This window comes from Canis lupus, chromosome 9, assembly GCF_048164855.1.
Source record: "Canis lupus baileyi chromosome 9, mCanLup2.hap1, whole genome shotgun sequence".
Classification (NCBI taxonomy): Eukaryota; Metazoa; Chordata; class Mammalia; order Carnivora; family Canidae; genus Canis; species Canis lupus.
In genome coordinates this window covers 31,662,806-31,681,935 of record NC_132846.1, presented here as the reverse complement: position 1 = coordinate 31,681,935, position 19,130 = coordinate 31,662,806, and the positions used below count along the sequence as shown (strand labels likewise).

The following is a 19,130-nucleotide window of genomic DNA, read 5'->3' as shown; positions in this document are numbered from 1 at the left end:
AAGGGCAGCTTGGGCTAAAACTTGACCTCTCAGAGCTTTGGGAGGTGGGCAGGGGAGCAGAGTGTTGTTGGGGAAAGAGAGATTTCCTGGTTGTTGCTCCAGGGAGTCTGTTTACTTGCCTTCAAGGGTCACAGCCATCTGAATGGGCTTCTCTGGCTCTGCTCTTGGGTTTGGTTTCAGAGGACTTGGTCCTGTGGAATTCGGCTCCCCAACGCCCTCCCCTTACTCTGTTAGATATGGGACTTTTATCCCACAGTACAGTTCAAGATTTCCCCAGGAACACAGCCGCTTGCTTGCAAGAACAGCAGTTGGAAAGGCTGTTTTAAGTGGAGTTTACTGTTGTTGTATAAACCTTCATTTAAAATTGACTATAAAATGTTTCTGAACCTGCCAAACACGCATTAAAATATTTTGCTCCATTTATGCCTATGTGTAACATTTGGTTTCTAAAGAGCTTTAATCAAGTAATCTTCAAGTAGGAAGTTATTCATCTTTATTGCCAGTCGGTTCTCAGTGGTGGTCGTGGCAACAATCTTTTTATTGCTTCTGTGTTTAGTTGTTCTTTGACATGATAGAAGTCAGCTGCAGTTCAATGAGCTCACTATTTGTGCAACTTAATTGCTTGCTTCCTTCAATACATACTCAATTTTTCCTTTTATGAGCAGGGCTGTTGGAAAAATTAAGCTTAAGGATATAGCCATCCACTGTTAATTAACCTCCTTCCCAAACACATTAGTAAAATAGGTCAAATAACTGCTGAGTGCTAAGTGTACTGTTCCTAAGGTCCTCCTCAGCTGAGAAGTGAATCCTGCACTAAGTGAACAAATGTTGGAGCTTTGAGCATTTTCTGGAAATGGTGATGACATAAGAATAATGCTTTGTAACACAGCATTCCCTGCTGCATCTTCTCTTCGAAGTTGATATATTGTTTGACTTTGTCTGGCTCTACCATGGGTTTAGTTTGTTTTATGTTATATCAACTTTAAAAGAAATAAAAGCCTGCTTCTCCTTTTCTTTTTTTCTTTCTAGGTACTGTTTGCTTTCAAAGGAGGATCCTAAGCTTCCCTTTTTGACCACTGCTGTTTTTTTTGACTCACAATTCCTAGAATAATCTGAATATCGTGAGGATGTATACATGTTTGTGATAAGTATGAAAATATGCTCAGTGAGGGAAATTCTTTATTAAAATAGATTTATATAGAGCTCTTATAATGTCTTTTTAGGGTTATATTCAGATGGAAAATCACTTTAATTGCAGTGGTGAAGGGCTTATTGGAGTTTTGCCAACCTGGCAGAAAATATTTTGAAGTTTATAGACTTAGAAAGAAAAAAACAAGAAAATGTGATAGTTCCTAAATTTGGTAGAAGACAGGAAAATGTTAGGGTCCAGTTTATTCTTTTAAAAAGAACAAAGCAGGGATCCCTGGGTGGCGCAGCGGTTTAGCGCCTGCCTTTGGCCCAGGGCACGATCCTGGAGACCCGGGATCGAATCCCACGTCGGGCTCCCGGTGCATGGAGCCTGCTTCTGTCTCTGCCTGTGTCTCTGCCTCTCTCTCTCTCTCTCTCTCTCTCTCTCTCTCTCTCTGTGACTATCATAAATAAATAAATAAAAATTTAAAAAATAAAAAAAATAAAAATAAAAATAAATAAAAAGAACAAAGCAAATGCAAACAAAATTGAAAAGGAGTAGTATGCCAGAGCTGAAGGCTGAAGATCACAATAGTGATAGTTATCCTTTATCGCTAGTTTCCATATTTAGTTTTTAATTAGGAAGGGGTAGGGAGAAAGAAAGAAACCCAACCAAATCTTCAAATAAATCTTATTTGATTTTCTTATTTTCTTTAAAAGTATTACTCAGTTGCAACCTAGATCTTATAGCTGTTTTTTCCTTTAGGTAGAGATCTACATTTCTAAAATCATCTACTCTGATACGATCATTACCAAATCCTGGTTGGGTTCAGTACTCTTCCATGGTTTGGGCATATTTCTCACCTTGCACTTACAGTCAGCGAGAAGCATCCTGCAGACTTTTTTTTCCAGTGTGATTTCAGGATATTGATGACACAGAATGATGTCAAAATGGTAACCTTTGGGTTCCTTGTTTTGCCTACCTGCTAGAGGGATAATGATCCTTTGCCAGTCTAGACTCCAGGGGATTGTTAGGAATCTTGATTAGCTAATGCTTGTCGGGAGCCTTGAAACAAAAAATGTTTTCCCTCTGTGTTACTTTGTCCCCCCCAGTAAAGCTCGCAAGAATGACCTCATTCATATTCATCAGTTATGGGTGCTAAAGGTTATCCTCTCTTATCTTTCGCCCAGCTAAGTCCTGAGATGCAAATGGCAGATTGTTGACACATGGGAAATAGTTGAACCATCTGAAAGGTTGAGTATGGGAGGAGGGGCATTGCATTCACACATGCTTGTAGATACTTTGGTCTCTATCATTTGTATGGATGGCTCACAGATTCCAGATTGCGGGTGGTAGGGGGTGCTATAACTTTTGGTGGAGAAGGAACTGCTATGAATCAAAGTCAAGGGATTGAGTTAAAGCTTTTATTCCTATCTGACCAATTATGATGATAAATTTCATATCTTTCAAAAGTAGAAGATACTCATCTAAGAAAGTGGGAAAGTATAGAAGTCTGGGGTTGGTGGGTACAAGAAAGTATAGAATCTTGAAAAATTTTGAAGCATTTAGTCTAATATTCTAAAAAATATTCTCCAACAGAGCCCTGTTGCCAACCTGCATGAAGCAAATTTGCAAATACTAGGTTTAACCTTTTAAACATTACCTTTAAAAGAGTCAGACCTTTGCCTCAGGAGAACATGTTAGATCACGTTAAGCATCTGAGAATTGGTATCTTGCCCATATTATAGATCTTTTTTATTATTTCCTAAGGGTATGTTCCTTATTTCTTAAGGGTATGTTTTCTAGCCATCATTGATTGACTTGAATTAAACCCCAGGAGGGAGAGCGCAGAGCCGTAAAGATACTTCCTACAACCGGCAGGTGGCGCTGTGGACACTACAGTGGTAAAGAAATGCATTTAGGAGTCAGAGATGCAAGAGGGAAACCCCTCATGATGAGATGAGGAGCTCCTCCACAGCTCTCAGGGAGTTTCACAGGGCATCTCAGAAAGCCATAAAACAATTCTGAATGTGGGAAGCTGCATAGAATAGCCTTTAAAGAACATTCTCTCTGATTTTTAAAGTCGGCCTTCAGGCTGCATCAATTGAAACCTGTTGAAATTCTACATGTATGCTATTGCCCAGGGTCAAAACACAAACTTTAAGGAAGGATTTTTAGGGAATTTAGAAATTAGTATTTATTCATATTCGAACTGCAGAATGTGAACTAGGAACTCAAGCCTGGTATGTTTATAATATAAAACTACATTTCATGCTCTCAGAATATTATTCATTAGGGAAACATGTTAATGGGATTTTATTTAGTTATATTAAAGAGGTAGTGAGGACATTTCTTGACATCCATTATCCTCTACATTCTCAGTTGTCTATAACTCCTCTTTCCTTTGAAAGTTTATTTGAAAGAGATTTCTGTAAACCAGTTTTTAGAAGATACTTTGGGCATGTGTAAATTTTTGCATCTTTGGAAGTTTATGTGGTGCTGCATTTAGGTAGTCAAGTCGAGTAAAGAGATAGAAACAATTACTTCCAAGTGAAGCCTTCCTGATAGCAGGAACTTTCCAAGGCTCTCTTGTGAAGGTTGACACTTGTCTCTTGTTTCCTGAGACATCAGAAGGGAACTCTTTATGTAGATTAGACCAGAGGCAGATGGAGGTCCAAGGGAGGAAATGTAATTTCTCTCAATAAATGTTTCCTAAGCTGAGGCCTCGTGGGAACACTGCCTTTCTACCAGAAATATGGACTTTTCTCCCTGATGAATTTCTGTTCTCTGGAGCAGATATTTGGAAGACTTTTCCTCTCTGCCTCCAGGCCTAGAATGCATGGGTGTTCTAATTGTGACAGAGCATATCTTCCAAGGGGACAGCTGAGAGAGTTGTGAATGTGTGGTCACCAGTCCAGAAACCAGTATTAGATTGATTATCCCATCCTACATGAAGGCAAGGAACCAAGGGTGGAGGTGGGGAGAGGAACAATGAGGCTGATTTTGGGGAAGGTGGCAGAAATCAGGATCTGAGAGTAGGAGGACAGGATTTTAGGGGCCAGTTTTAGTGGTCTCCCAATTCTCTCCCAGATCTAGAACCTTGCATATCCCAGTCTGCCCAGTCCAGTGGGAGCTGAGGCAGGCAGCTGGCTAAGTTGCCAAGGGAGGATGCCATGAGTGGTCTCTCCACGTGACTGGAAAGTCTGACCAACCAAGGGGACCTGGGAATGGAAACCAGTTTACTGTATATTCAGAAACAGGGATATTTCTGATTCACCAGGGCAGGCTCCTCTCTTATTTCTTGGAACAGATTGCTCTCTTCTGAGCCTGGAGCCTGGGCAGTGCTTGAGCAGCAATGAGGAGCATAAGTTTCCTGTCACTTCCTCTTTGGCAGGTTGTGTCTGCAGACACTGGCTTCCATACCCCATAATTACTTTTTCACATTTTTTAATATAGTAACACATGGTTGGGCTTGTGGTGGGGGAACCAAGTGATGCCTCCGGGCCATGAACACTATAAATAACTTCAGGGATTGTTTTATATGGTTAGGGAAGGAAGCAGTTTCTTTCTTAAGAAATAGCTCCAAGCAAAGAAGTAGGGCTTAGGAACAAATAACTTTTATTTTCAGGAGCCCCTTTGCCTTTTATATTTCTCTATAGATCAGAAATCTTATTGATAATTTGTTTTCTCACCAGTCTGTTACATCAGTTTTTAATCCAAGTGGATATTGCAGCCATCTTGTCATTTAGAGAAAAGTTCATGATTTTGTTTATGAATGTGAAACTTAGAGCTACCAAGTCCATTCTCTAGGATTAGCATCTGACTGTGAACTCCCTGACAGGTAACCACATGCAGGTGTATGTGTTGATTGAAGACTCATTTGTTGGAAGGGACTACAATAAGCAATCTAAAATAATTCCTCATGACTTCAACAAAATTTTTAAACCATCCAAGGCAGTGCAAACTTAGAGCTTCCTGGGAATAGGAATTTGGGGCATTTGTTGTGGAGTATAGTTATTTATCATTTTTCCATTGGCGAGAAGTTCTTCCTTTCATTTACTCTCTCAATGTATTTTCCTTTTTTTTTTTTTTTTTGCTTCATATTTATTGAATGGAGGTTGACAACAGTTGATGAAGATTACCTTGCAATAGTTGTCCTTTATATGTTTCTATGGCCTGGCCTCTAAACTTGTACATAATTTAATAATTAACACTTAAATAAGATAAACGCTATTCTTTATTAAGTGAGATCTGATAGAAAAATTTCTAGATATAGCAGAAATACTCCAAAAACACTCTATAAATATCACTACAGTGTCTATGTTTTAGCTAAACTCATACTTGTGTAAATTTGATTTGTGCAATTCCCTTCTAAAGCAGAGCAAGTACTTTGGAATATCTTTGCATTATATATAATATCTCTTTGTAATACATTTACATTACAGAAAGGCAAAGATGGTAGCCCAGTAAAGGAGATATAAAAGCTACAACTGGGGCACTTGGCCGGCTCAGTCAGTAGAGCATGGGACTCTTGATCTCAGAGTCTCTCGTGAGTTCAAGCCCCATGTTGGGCATGGAGCCTACTTAAAAAATAAAACCAAACAGACCCACAACTGTCTCAGGCATTGAAATACTTTGTTTCATCCTTAGCAAGTTCATTCCCTGAAGTAAAACTATCTGGGCAAATGGAGCTGATTTCACCTCTTGGATCCTGTATCAGTATGTACAGTCAGTCGGGGAGCAGGGACAATTTCAGTGAGAGGTAAGTCTGTGGAATCGGGCAAGGGGCAGTGAGATACATTCCCAGGGGGAAGCAGAAGGAAAACCAAAACCCATGTGCTTTTCACTCTTCAGGGCCAGTATTTGCTAACCTCTGTGGCACTGTGCTCCAGGTTTCCAATCTGACAAGCAGATATGGAAATCTCTTCCTCTTGCAAAAGGAAACTGCATTTTACTTCATTCCTGACAATGTATTCTTCTAGGCAGTGGTGGCTCCCTGGGCAGAGGGCTTGACCTGTTGGGCTGCTGGCTGATGTGTATACCGAATGCTGTAGTGTTTGCGTGTCTGATAAGTCACGGAGACTGTAGTTGGACTGTCATTTTCAATAAATGATGCTGTTTGATAATTTTATTTTAAAGACTTCTCTAGTGCTGTGAATCTGATAGAGCATATGTTTTGATGTGGTGCGCTGACAGCCACAATATCTATCAAAAGGAACTATGATGGATTAAATAGCAGAGGGCTTATCTCTCGTGGTGTAGCAGCACTTAGGAGGGAAAAGGCCTGTATTGTTTCCTGGGCTCTATCCCCTGAAACCCTACATAAAGTCCTATTGGATTAACTGGGCTGGCACCAGAACTGCAAGTTCTTGTTAAACATACAGGCCAAAAAGGCCCTAACACAAACAATCCCTGTTAGTAAGTCAGCCCTTTACAAACATATTTCCAGAAAGTACTTGTACCTGTTCTCTGCCATGTTACATTTTTTGAGATGATTACACGCTTATGCTAGGGAATGGCAGATCGCCAAAAGCAGAGTCTGCCTGCTGGAGTTTCAATAGTGCTCATTATGAAGGAGAAGAAGTTTCTATTCTTACCCTTGGAAGGAAAAAGGCAGTCACAGATAAAGTGTATGATATGATTACCATTGCTTTAGATAACCACAAGTATTACTTCCGACATGATAAGGGATTGTTTTCTGTCTTGATCATACAGAGCTTGGCTCAGCCTTTATAAGAAGAAAGGGGGGACATTTTTGAAGGCCACTTGGTCAGTTTGGAACCTCTGAGCTCATGAGGTTGCCACGTGGATAAAAATCAACACTGGTTTTAGCTACCACAGCAATTGCAGTGAGGGTGGGGGAGCTTTGTGAGGAGGCTTAGAAACAGGGGAGCAAATGGCCCTAGTGACTCCAGCAGAGTGATTTAGAGGCCTTGTGAGTAAACATCGTGGGTATCAGAATCTGTTAGATGGTTCTTTTTGTTGTGCTAACCTCATTCAGATTAGGTTCTTTGGGAGAGCTAGAAAGCTCAGCTCCTCAGAACGGTGTATTACTGAGGAAGATTGACTTTAAATAGTTGAACAGGAGTGTTAGCCCTCAATACCTGATTTGCTGGAACAGATATGAACAGGAAAGTTATGTGGCTGATGTAAATTTGATGAATTCAGTTACATAAGGGAATTATGAGTCTGCTCTTGACAACTGGGCTGAGTTTTAGACTTTCAATAGCTTTTGGTAGGAAAACAGACTAGAGGATAAAACTCTTTTAAGTTGAGGGATATTAGAATTATCAAAAGGTAAGAAATGGCAGTTTCTCTTCTCTGATACTTTTTTTAAAAAAAGATTTTATTTATTCATGAGAGACACAGAGAGAGAGGCAGAGACAGTAAAGGGAGAAGCAGGCTCTTCACAGGGAGCCCAATGTGGACTTGATCCCTGGATCCAGGATCACACCCTGAGCCAAAGGCAGACGCTCAACTGCTGAACCACCCAGGTGACCCTCTCCTTTCTGGTGCTTTAACAAGTGGCCAATAGATGGATTGTTGACTACAATGTAAAATTCAGAGAAGGAAAATCAGAATAAAATTTGAGAATTTAAAATAAATCCAAAAAAAAAGAAGAAAAGAAATCCAAAAGCTAGGATAGTGTTTGTATGCATGTAAGCATGTGTGTATGTATGTATGTAGTTAAAAAAACAAAACCTCCAATTCAAATATTAGTCATTTCTGTAGAGTATCCAAGATATCAAAAGAGGCCAGATGTATAGAACAGGCTCCTCAAAATGTAATGGGATGTGTTTTCATGCTTTTTGTCCCTTGAGACTGGTAACAGCAGGGGCCAGTGTGTTAAGTATAAGAGAAAAAAGAACAGAGGATTCAGTTTCTCTGACTTTTCCACTCCTGGTCCTATGGTTGTTGATACTACACTCTGTGGGATTGCATTTTTACCACCTCCTGGTACAACCATTGGTAGACAGAGGGGGTGAAGGTAAGGGGATTTGCCTATATGAACACTTGTCCTGGCTCAGTTTTAATCCTCAGAATGGCACTCAAGGCTGTAGTTCTCCAAGAAGAGACCACTTCTCTGTGTTGAATGGTAATGAGGAAAAAGTTATACACTCTCCTTGACTTGCTGCCTTCAGTTTTCTGTCCTTCATGAGAGATGCAATTAAGCTTGGGAACTTCCCTTTTTGCTTAACAGGGATGTGATTACCCAACTTTTGGCAAAGTACTTGGGATTATCCAGATGGAAATGCTATTTAAGGGCCAGGTATTAGGGTTTAGCCTTTTAAAAATTAAAATATTCTCAGATGAGCTTTATTTGTATTTCCCCTACAGTCCTTCATATGGGAGTGGCTAGTGGTGGAAATGCAGGCTCAGAAGTTTCTGAGTACCAACCATAGCTCTCCAGACAGTTTAGATAGTCTCTAGCCAAGGGCTCAGCCAACAAAGCTGAGATGTACCTTTTTCCATTGTTAGCCCTCTGTTTGGTCCCTGGAACTGAAGCCTGTATCCCTGAATTGCTAGGTTTGTATTAGAGATAGGGCTCCCCCAGCACCCTGCTTGCCTGTCATGTGCTGATTTCCTCAGGACTTTTGAATTGGAGAGACCCTCTGACCTTGGGGAGTCAGGATACTGAGAAGCCACTTGACTGTGTGGCTACCTCCGTGCTATTAGGAACTGGGTATAACCCCCATGGAATTCATCTTCCTAGTCGGCTCTCAAGTTCTTTATAGATTATATTTCATCTGTCTCTTTGTAAAAAGGGTTCTTGTGGATATAATTCTTGTCACTTTCCATTCTTTCTTTACACTTCAGCTCCTGGAGTTCTCTTTGCTGGAGACATGGATAGCCTCACTTTCTTGGGAGGGGTTCGAGAGCTCATGCTGCTCAGGGGTTATGGCAGATTTGCTGTTGTTGCCTTGCTGCCTTCTTTTCAAAGAGCCGCAGGTCACATGATGACTTCCAGGCCCAGATGGGGAGACGATGTGGATAAAAGTATTTAGCAAGAGATCAAAAACTGGGCTGCACTTCTAAATGGCTTGCCTTTTAGAAAAAGCACATTAGCCTCTCACCCAGATGCGGTTGTGGGTAACTGTCAATACGGCACACAGGTGGCACGGTTATCTGGCCATTTACTGCCTGATGCCTTGGCGACTGCTGCCAGCCCTTCAGAAATAGGAAATGACTAATGATGTGGTGGAAATTATGAACCAGGATTAATAAAACTTGAAAAGGAACAGTCTTCAGTGTTTGATCCTCCTTAGAGGAAGTTAAGTCTGAGTCCTAGATTCTTTTCCCTGAGGTGTTCTTCTGATTTCTTCTGATTACTCGGCTGTAGTTGGGAATCTAGGCTGGAGCTGGGAACAGTGAACCAGATGGTGCAGGAAGCAAAACCCTGCTCCCCATCCCTAAAGGTCCAGACACATGCACAGCCCTGCAGTCCATCTGTGAAGAGTTCAGTTAGAGGAGGCACAAGCACAGAATAAAGATTTAATTTTTTAAGGATTGAAGTTGTGTGCCTGCTCATGAGGAACATTCTGGAAAGACTTCATTCACTACCTGAGTGATTTCTATTCTTTCTCATTAAAGACAGTTGTGGGAATCTGACTATGTTTTAGGGATTTGACATTTTTCTTTTTAGTTTGCAAATCAAAATGCCTTTTCCTTAAAACTTATGGTCAGGTTTTTTTTTTTTTTTTTTTTTTTATAGTACTATAGGCCTAGCTTCTGTTCCTTTTCCTTCTTTGGCTCACATTCTCAGGCTCCTCTATTCCACATGGAAAAATGCTAAGTAGGAGAAATGTACGTTTTGATGAAATAGGTGAAGCCAGTGTGAGACATAGTGAGAAGAAAACCAAACTCTGGATAAAGAGATCTCAGCTCCAGGCTCCTTTTGGTTTTGCAACCTCTGGGCAAGCCCCTTCAAGTTCTGTGAGCCCCAAGATGTCACTTTTATGATGATGAGTCTTAACCAGGTATCTGCTAAGGACTCCTCCTGCTCTCATTAAAACACATCTGTGTGTGGTGTTCTGTTCTGAGCGAGTCACAGTTCCATTGTCTGAAAATACTCCAGTCTGCCCAAGAACCCCCAAAGAGAAGCATCATGGGCAGGTCTAGGAAGGGTGGTGAAGCATACCCAGTTGCTGCAGCAGACCATTAATACTTGGGTGACTCCTGAAGTTTTAAGTCTTACTATTGCTGCAGATCAGCTGGTTAAGGAAAACCCCAGAGAGTATTTCTAAATCCTCTAAAGTCAAAATATCTCTTGAGTTTTCTCATTAAGGCCAGCCAGACCACAGAAGAATCAACCTAAACTGGCCACCCACAGGTTTCTGGTGAATCAAGGTAGCCCTAAATCTCGAGTTAGGTTAGGGTTGCCAGAATGACTCTGTGGCTTGGCGCAGGATATGGGCATATGTGTTGAGCTTGAGTTTGTGTATATGAGAAAGTTTGTGCGTGCGTGCATGTGTGCACTTGTGTGCTTATGTGTCCTGGAGAAGTAGGAGAGAGACTTAGTAAAGAAGGTAGCTGGTTTACAGCAAATTTATGTGAGAACTGGGAACTAAGGAATGAAGCTAAAAAGAGACAAAGTAACATATGATCTTGCTCTATCCACTCAGCATCTGTGAAATCCTTAATGGTAGTAACAATAGCTAATATTTGTTGAATACTTACTAAATCCCGGCAATCTTTTAATGTGGTATTTAATCTCTCTATGCCTGTTTCTTCATCTATAAAATTGGGATAATCATAGAACCTACCTCCTAGAGTTGTTGTGAAGAGCAAATGAATCAATATGGATGAAAGGCTTAGGATTGTTAATAAAGATGGATGAGTTGAAATAGGGGAAGTTCAGAACAGAGCCTGGCACAAAGTATGTGCAAAGTGATAGCTGTTATCATCTTCATTTTATGTGCAGGGAAGTGGAAGCTTAGAGGGGTTCAGTAACTTCCTTGAACTCCACAATGGGAGGGAGTTGAATGCAGCAGTCTGACTGTGGAGGTCCAAACCTCCATCTTCCTATCCTGGACCTTCATCAGGGGCCCTGTCCCCTGTTGCTGAACTTTGTCAAATTAATGCGAGCTAGATCCTTGAGGACATTTGCAAAATAAGTTCCCTTAGAACCTGGGGTTCTAGGAGGGTGAATTTTAAAAAACCTTCACTCCATTGCTATCTCAGGGGCTTTTCTCTTGTACCACCCTAGGACTGCAGTGGGCGTGTGACAGTTGTCCCTCCCCAGATCCTAGGACCAGGTCTGAGAGAAAGGCTATATATTTAAAACAAATCTTTATACTTCTTTTGGCTCTTATTCCCGGCATATTCCTGTCAATTGGCTTTGTACAATAATGAAAACATGGGACACCTGGGTGGCTCAGTGGTTGAGTGTCTGCCTTTGGCTCAGGGCATGATCCCAGAGTCCCGGGATTGGAGCCCGCCTCTCCCTCTGCCTGTGTCTCTGCCTCTCTCTCTGTGTGTCTCTCATGAATAAATAAATAAAATCTTTAAAAAAAAAAAAGAATGAAAACATGATTTTAAGCAAATTTAATGGACATACAATAGTTAATATATTTTCTTCTTGCCTTGTTATCTTAGCTATGAAATAAGGTAAAAAAAACACCCCCAAAAACTGGTAGCACAGAAATTGAGATCCCAAATGCTAGTGAAAATATGACATCTCTTTGTTTTTTTTTTTTTTTTTAAATTTATGATAGTCACACAGAGAGAGAGAGAGGCAGAGACATAAGCAGAGGGAGAAGCAGGCTCCATGCCGGGAGCCTGACGTGGGATTCGATCCCGGGTCTGCAGGATCGCGCCCTGGTCCAAAGGCAGGCGCTAAACCGCTGCGCCACCCAGGGATCCCTATGACATCTCTTTGAATAAATGCTTTGATTTGATCTCTAATGGCTGAATCTCTACACTAGAAAAGCAAGTGGGTAGACCTGTAAGAGTTTCCTCAAATTAAAGATCGTCTTCCTGGCTCCTGGGAAAATACTGGCCATGAGGTTAGGGCTTCCTACATTGAACAGAGTAATGAGAGATGGGAAGACAGAAAGGGCCAATCTCTGAGCATCTCTCATACTAGGAAGGAGGTTTGGGTCTTACATAGCTGCTCAGAGAGGAGTCCAGGATCCTCTTCCAGAGCTGTGGGGGGATCATGCCTAGGTTGAGAGGCCAAAGGAAGTGATGTGCCAGACATCAGGGAAATTGCTTTGTGGTCCATCTCCCCTTTTCTCCATCTCTTTGTCTCCCTGGGAAGTCCTGAGAAATTTTACTCAGCGGAGATAGGGTGAAGTGAGCTCTGAGGATGACCTTGAAAAGGAAAGGATGTAAGGGATGGAAGAGGGAGCTTAGATGGCCAGTTGTTGCTAGCCAGATAGACCTTGGCCTTCTGCTATGCAGATGTGTATGGACCAGCCGAGGGTCCTCTTAAAGGCCTCATTGCAGCGCTGCCTCCAGTTCTCCTAGCCAAGACTTGTGATTTTCTCAGCAGCTCTGAATCCAGCTCTGGGCATGACTGGCCTCAATTGCTGAAGGTTCTGCCCAGTTCTGTGCTGAGGCTTTGCATTGCTCTGGCTCTGCCCTTGGGTTCTCCTCTACCCTGCCCTTGGTTCTGGCATCCTGCTTCAACAATTAGCTCAAAGGCCAGCCACTAGGCTTGTGGAGTTGAACCTGCAGTGGCCTTTGTTTGGTGCTTTACAGAGGTTTGCTTTCTTCCTGTTTGCATTGTTGTCTCCAGGCTGTCACTTGAATGAGCCCACAAGGCCATTACAGCCATGCAGCCAAACAAAGGTCTTTTAAGAGAACAATTGTCATTTGTTTTCCAGTTGGCATTTCTGGAGATTTAGCAGGATAATCTTGGATGTACGTCAGCAAGCATGAGCAAGAATCATCTTAATCCCTAACAAGGCATACAAATGAATCAGGACTTCATGCAAAGTGTACAAAGAATTTCTCTTTCTCCTTTCTGCTTGTCTGTTCCAGCTGTAGTGGGTGTTGGGGGAGGGAAAATTTCCTTTTGATTCAGGTACCTGCTGCAGAGATAGGGGCTCAGCTTTGGGGATGTTCTTGCCAAATGTACACTCCTCATTCCAGAAGAGAGCTTCTGCCCCAAACCTCTGTCACAAGTAAATCCTCTGAGGTCTTGGCTGAGAAACATAGCTTAGACTCTTCCAACCCTTCTTTTAAAGTCCTGCCTTGAGTTAGCCTCAAAGAGGCCACTACTGGATTCCAGATCCCATTTGGTTATATAAACTCCACAAGTTTAAGACTCCACAAGTAGAAGACATGTCCAGCTTTCCTCCAAAAGGAAGAAAGGTGTTCAATGTTCAAGAGTCTCTCCATAGTTCCTCTCCAGATTCCTTTCTCCTCCTGTAGCACCAGTTGTGTCAGACCTGTCCGTGGAAGGGAGTTTGAGGGGGGGGGAGGTTACCTCCTTCAACCCCAGAGTGAGGCTCCATGGTGCCCATGATGTTAACAGATCTGTCCTTGAGGTTGGACCAGAGAGGAAGGGAGTGGATGAAACAATATTTTCCTCTCAACAGTGTAAGAGTTGTTGGGAATCTTTCCTTTTCTTGGGTGTTACGTGATCTACTATGCTTGCTGTTATTGTTACACCTAGTTATACCAGTTTTATCTATATAGATTTCTATCTAATTTTCATTCTCCAGGCTTTTTTTCTTCCCATATTTAGGCAAATTATTTTATCACATGAAAGCTTTTAAGTGATGTTTACCGCCCATCAGTTATTCTTAGAAGACTTGCTTTTCTTCCTTTTTAAAAAAGATTTTGTTTATTTATTTGAGAGAGAGAGAGCATGGGAGAGAGCATGAGTTGGGGTAGGGGGTGGATAGTGAGCAAACTCCTGCTGAGCACAGAGCTCGAAGCAAAGTTCAGTCCCAGGACCCTGGAATCCTGACTTGAGCCAAAGACAGTTGCTTAACTGACTGAGCCACCCAGGTACCCGTCTCCCTTTTTCAAAGAATTAAGTGAACATTAAATCTGAACATTTGCATGATTAGTAAAAGCTGTGATAAGCTTTTGCATGATTAGTTAAATCTGTGATAGTTATTTTTAATCCTTATATTTGAAATCACCATAGGTTTTCTTATGGCTTCTGTGGATTTCAGCCCATGCACTCCTTAGGTGCCAAATCTATGGTATTTTGTATGGATGAAGTTAAGACCCTAGAGATAGAGTCCTCATTTTGTAATTCTTCCTCTATACTGTTGTTGAGTAGAAAATGAGAAACTATACAAACAATATCTCATTTCTTCTGTATTTCCTCTAACACTTCTCAATTCAGTGTGACTCCTATTGCTCTTAATACTAAATGAAAAAAGTGAATTACTTCACAGATGTTTTTTCAAAACTTTTTTTAGTCACAGTTATGACTTTAATATATAGCAAGTTTTTTTATTATAAATGGTTTCCTATTAGCTTTAATAACATACGTGATTTTCATTTCATCTTCTAACCAGAATCACACAGAATTTTAGAAGTGGGAGTCACTGTAACATCTAGTCCTACGATGTCAAAAATGTTTAAACTTGTTTGTTAACTCTAATCTGTTGGTTAGGACTGACTGACTGAGTGCTGTCTTGAGAAGACTCTGAGGCTGGGTCTGGGCTGAGGGGGAAAGAACTATGATTAGTAGAGTCAATCGTAAATCGAAAACAGTCAATAATGCCTAAAATGTGTAAATCAAGAGATATTAGCATAAGCCTTTTATTTAGAAATATGGAATTGAACTACTGTTTCCAGTCAAGATGTAACAACAGGAATCAGATTTATCCTCCTGCTAAAGAAAAAAAAAAAAAAACAAAAAAACCCTGGCACAATATGTGAAAAAATATGTTTCAAAACAGTGCAAATCAGGCCAAGAAGGACAGTGATCTCTAAGAAACAGGAATCAATACGATGAACCCTATGATTGTTCTATCTTCTTGCCTTGAGAGAGATGTGAAGCCATGGTGCAGGGATGGATTCTCTGAATTGAGGAAATGTTGCTAGGGATGGAGACCAGGAAAATATCTAGATAGAGTTCCCAGGGTGGAGTATCAGAGAGAAGAAAGCTGCACAGAAAGACAGCTCCAGAGATCTGCAGAGTACCCCTTGAGTCTTCAGCTGAGTACTAATAAGTATTTGCACGTGAGAGAACTAACCAAGGTTGGGGAAAGAACTGTTGGAAAGGAAAACGGAGTTCATGCAGGGCCAAGGATCATGTCACTCCCCTGCTAAAGACCCACTGTCGTCTGCACTGGATGGTCAACTTTGTTGATGATCTCCTATCCCTTCCCACTGGACTCTTTGATTCAACCTTATTGAGCGAACTGGTCTCAGACTTTTCAAACTTTGCTTTGCACAGGCTGTTTCCTTTTCATGAAAGCTTCTCCCCTTGAATCTCTTCACACCCATCTTCTTTGCCTGGTTATATGATTGCCTTTCAAGTATAGTTTGCTCCCATAATAACTTGTGTTTACATCATGCATGGCTTTTATGTATTCTTGTTTATATCATTGACTTTCAAAGAGGTGTTCCTTAGAGTCCTAGGTATTTGGTAAACATAAACCTTTCTCAGCCCCACTGTTACACCTATAAATATGAATCTTTGGATGGAGGGGTTTGGTATAGGAATCTTCGGTTTAACCTCGTGCTTTAGCTATTTTTTAAGCAGAGTAAAATCTGAGCACAACTGGTTTCTAAAGAGTTATGAATCTTGCCTCTTTCTATTTCACCATCAGAGCCTACCACAGTGTCTAGCATAGAGAGGGTTCCCAGTAAATATGGAATGAATGAATGAATGAGTAGGGTTTTAAAGGAAGGGTAGGGCATGAAAAGTGGGAAGACCTTAGCAAGGGGATGTGATGATGTACCTAGAGTCTGTGATGGGTAGCTACAGGAAGTGAGGACAAATCAGTAGTTTTACTTCCCTGATTGCCAGAGTGAGTAGTTGGAAATAAACTCTTTAGGCAACAAGGATTCACTACAGTAACACTTTAAAGGTAGTGCTTAAGGTAACCTTTCTAGAAGCAGCATTCAGTGAATATGCATTGATAGAGGTCAAAAGCATGTCCCCTAAGATGGGGCAGAAGCGTAGTCAGAGGGTGGTGTGGACTTGGTTTCTGATGGTAACAGAGAGACTTTTTAAGGACAAACTCCTACACTTTGGTAGTTGATTTTACTTTGGAAATAAAGGCATAGATGATGTCCAAGAAGAGTCCAAGATTTGAGTGCTATGTAGCCAAGAGAAATGGTGAAGTCCATGTTAGGATAATGGATGCTGGGAAAAGGAGCTGTGGGGAAGGGGTGACTATGAGTTTTATTTTGGACATATGGAGTTTGAGGAGCTTAGGACACAGGTCCAATGAATCACTCAATCAGTACAAACACTCAATGAGTGCCCTGTAAGTAGGGTCTCCACTTTGAGACATACACAGGCTTGTGGGGAAGAAAAAAATATAGGATGAAACATTATAATAATTGAATAAATGTGTATAATATAGATAAAACAGCCTGGGGGAATGGAAGAGGATCTGACTTACTGGGAATACAGAAAGACTTTGATCCAGGCCACAAAGGGTAACTACAATCTTCCCTGCAGGGAAAGAGAAGGAATGACACTTTAGGGACAGGGAAGAAAGGACATGATATATTTATGGAAAATGCATTGAATGTTGTTGGAACACAAGCTACAAGTGGATAGAGTGCTAGAAGACAAGATGAAGCCCTAGGTTGAGGACAGGAAATGGGCAAACCTTTATGCCAAACAAAGGAATTGGGTTTCTTCCCATGGACAATAGAGAGTGGAAGTTTCTAAATAGAATGTGGCATAATTAGATTTTATTTTAAAAGGAAGCTAGATTGTTCTAGTAGAATAGTGGAGGCTAGACTGAGTATGTGCTGGCTGGTTGCCAGAAAAGAAGGTTGGAGTTGTTGTAATAATCTAAGAGGATGATGGTCATCTCTGGCCATGCTAGTAATGATGGAAACATGGAGGCTACATTTGGTGAACATATGAATGGGCATGGGCCACAGGGACAGAAGCCAACTTCTGTCAGATAATTTCAGCAGATAACTCTGGGGTTTCTAGCTCTGGATCCTGGGTTGACATCTTCTTCTGTAACAGATAAATAGAAAAGGAAAAGCAAGTTTACTGTTTGCATGGGAATGAGTTCTGTTTTGGACATGATGATGGGCTGAATTGTGTCCCCAGCCCCCCAATTCATATGTTGAAATCATAATCCTCATAACCTCACAATGTGACTGTGTGTGGAAATAGAACTTTTAAAGCAATTAAGCTAAAATGAGACAATTAGAGTGGGACCCTAAGCCAATGTGAATGGAGTCCCTAGAAAGGGAAGAGATACTAGGGGTGTGCACATACAGTGGAAAGGCCATGTGAGGGCAAATCAAGGAGAGAGGTCTCAGGAAAAACCAAACTTGCTGGCAATCTTGATCTTGATCTTTCAGCCTCCAGAACTTTGAGAAAATAAATGTTTATTATTAAAGCCACCTGGTCCATGGTATTCTGTTATGGTAGTCCTAGCAGACTAATAAAGACATGATGAGCCTGAACTACCTTGAGGTAAATTTGCTGTACTTTTTGGAAATAGGAGGCTGGGGTTAGGAAGAAAAATATGGGCTGGAAATCAAGATTTGAAAGTCATCAGCAGATGATGAAAGCAGACTAGTTTACTCTTGTGAAATCTGAATGTGAAAGGCATTGTCAGATAGAGGGGGAACTTGGGGAGAAGAGATTTGAGGAAGGGACTAAAATACAGAAGCAAGTAGCTCTAATGATGGACAGCTACTGAGAAGGCAGGAGAGGGTGAAGGGTTGGCTTTAGCGAAGAGATAGGGAAGAACTAAGACAATTACTACTGCTGTGTGTAATTTCAGATGTCAAGGTAGGAACACTTGAGAGGTCAGGTTTCCATGACATTGACAAAAGACAGCTGATTTAGGAGGATAGAAACAGATGCTTCTGTTGAACATAGATCCATGGAGAGTTTGTTTTCTTTCTCCCTTCCTGGCCATTGAGCTATGCCCTAATAGAATTAGCATTTTTACAGCATTTGTCAAATAATATTATTTTAAAAATTACCTCTGTATGCATAAATACAGTTTAAAATATGTGTATAAATGTGAGAGTATTATGCATATATTTTTGTTGGTATGTTCCTTTTTATGATTTCTTTTCCTTCTTTACTCATACCCCTCTTTACCTTAGTCACCAATCCTTGGCCTGTTACCCACAGTGATAACCTGGTTTATAATCTCTCATATTCTTTCTCCGTGCTTTTACAATTAAATAAAAATGTATGTATGCACAGAGAGAAATATAAGTATTTATTCTTATGTAGTGTTAGCTGCTTAAAAACAAGACTAGGAATATATTATATCCAATTTTCTGTGTCCTGCTTCTCTCAGAATACTTTTTAGAAATCCCTGTAAGTCATCTGGTACATGTTTAATTCATGATGTCTACATAACATAATTTATTTAATACTTACTGATGGAAATTCACTTGATTTGCTTATTTGTTTTATCTGTTCCAAAAAAAATACTACAATAGTCAGCCTCATATATTCCTTTTGTTTTGGTGCTTTTCATAGGTTCCAAGGAATGGAATTACTCAGCCAAATGAATATATGTCTATTTAGTTCCAGTAGATTTTGCCAGACTACTCTAAGGGCCATAATAACATTTTTACCAGCAAAGTAAGAATATATTATTTTCTTCATTAACCTTAGGTATGAGTGGTTACCCCTCTACTAAAGTTTTTCTTTTCTGAGAGGTGTAACTGATACTCCATTGCTTCTTTAATTGAATTTCCCTGACTACTGTTAAATGTGAGAATTTTCTTACATTTGATAACTATTTAGATTTACTTTTCTATGACTCTTTTAAGTCTGTAGCATTTTTTGCCATAAAGATTATACATCTGTTTTCTCTCTTATGACATCAGGGTTTCCAGTGTTGATTAAGGCCTCCCTAAC

At 40.7% G+C, this 19,130-nt stretch overlaps 1 protein-coding gene across 33 annotated transcripts in view; it reads left to right on the top strand.

Annotated features, from left to right (window-relative positions):
* Positions 1-19,130, top strand: part of BMP4 (bone morphogenetic protein 4) — a 348,582-nt gene that overhangs the window by 172,971 nt on the left and 156,481 nt on the right. For 2 of the 33 annotated variants that reach the window (XR_012036642.1, XM_072838600.1), the window contains exon 3: positions 5,780-5,891. The exons of the other annotated variants lie outside the window; for them this stretch is intronic. The gene's annotated coding sequence lies outside the window, so the exon portion shown is untranslated. The remainder of the gene's footprint in view (positions 1-5,779; positions 5,892-19,130) is intronic. 33 annotated transcript variants of the gene reach the window in all.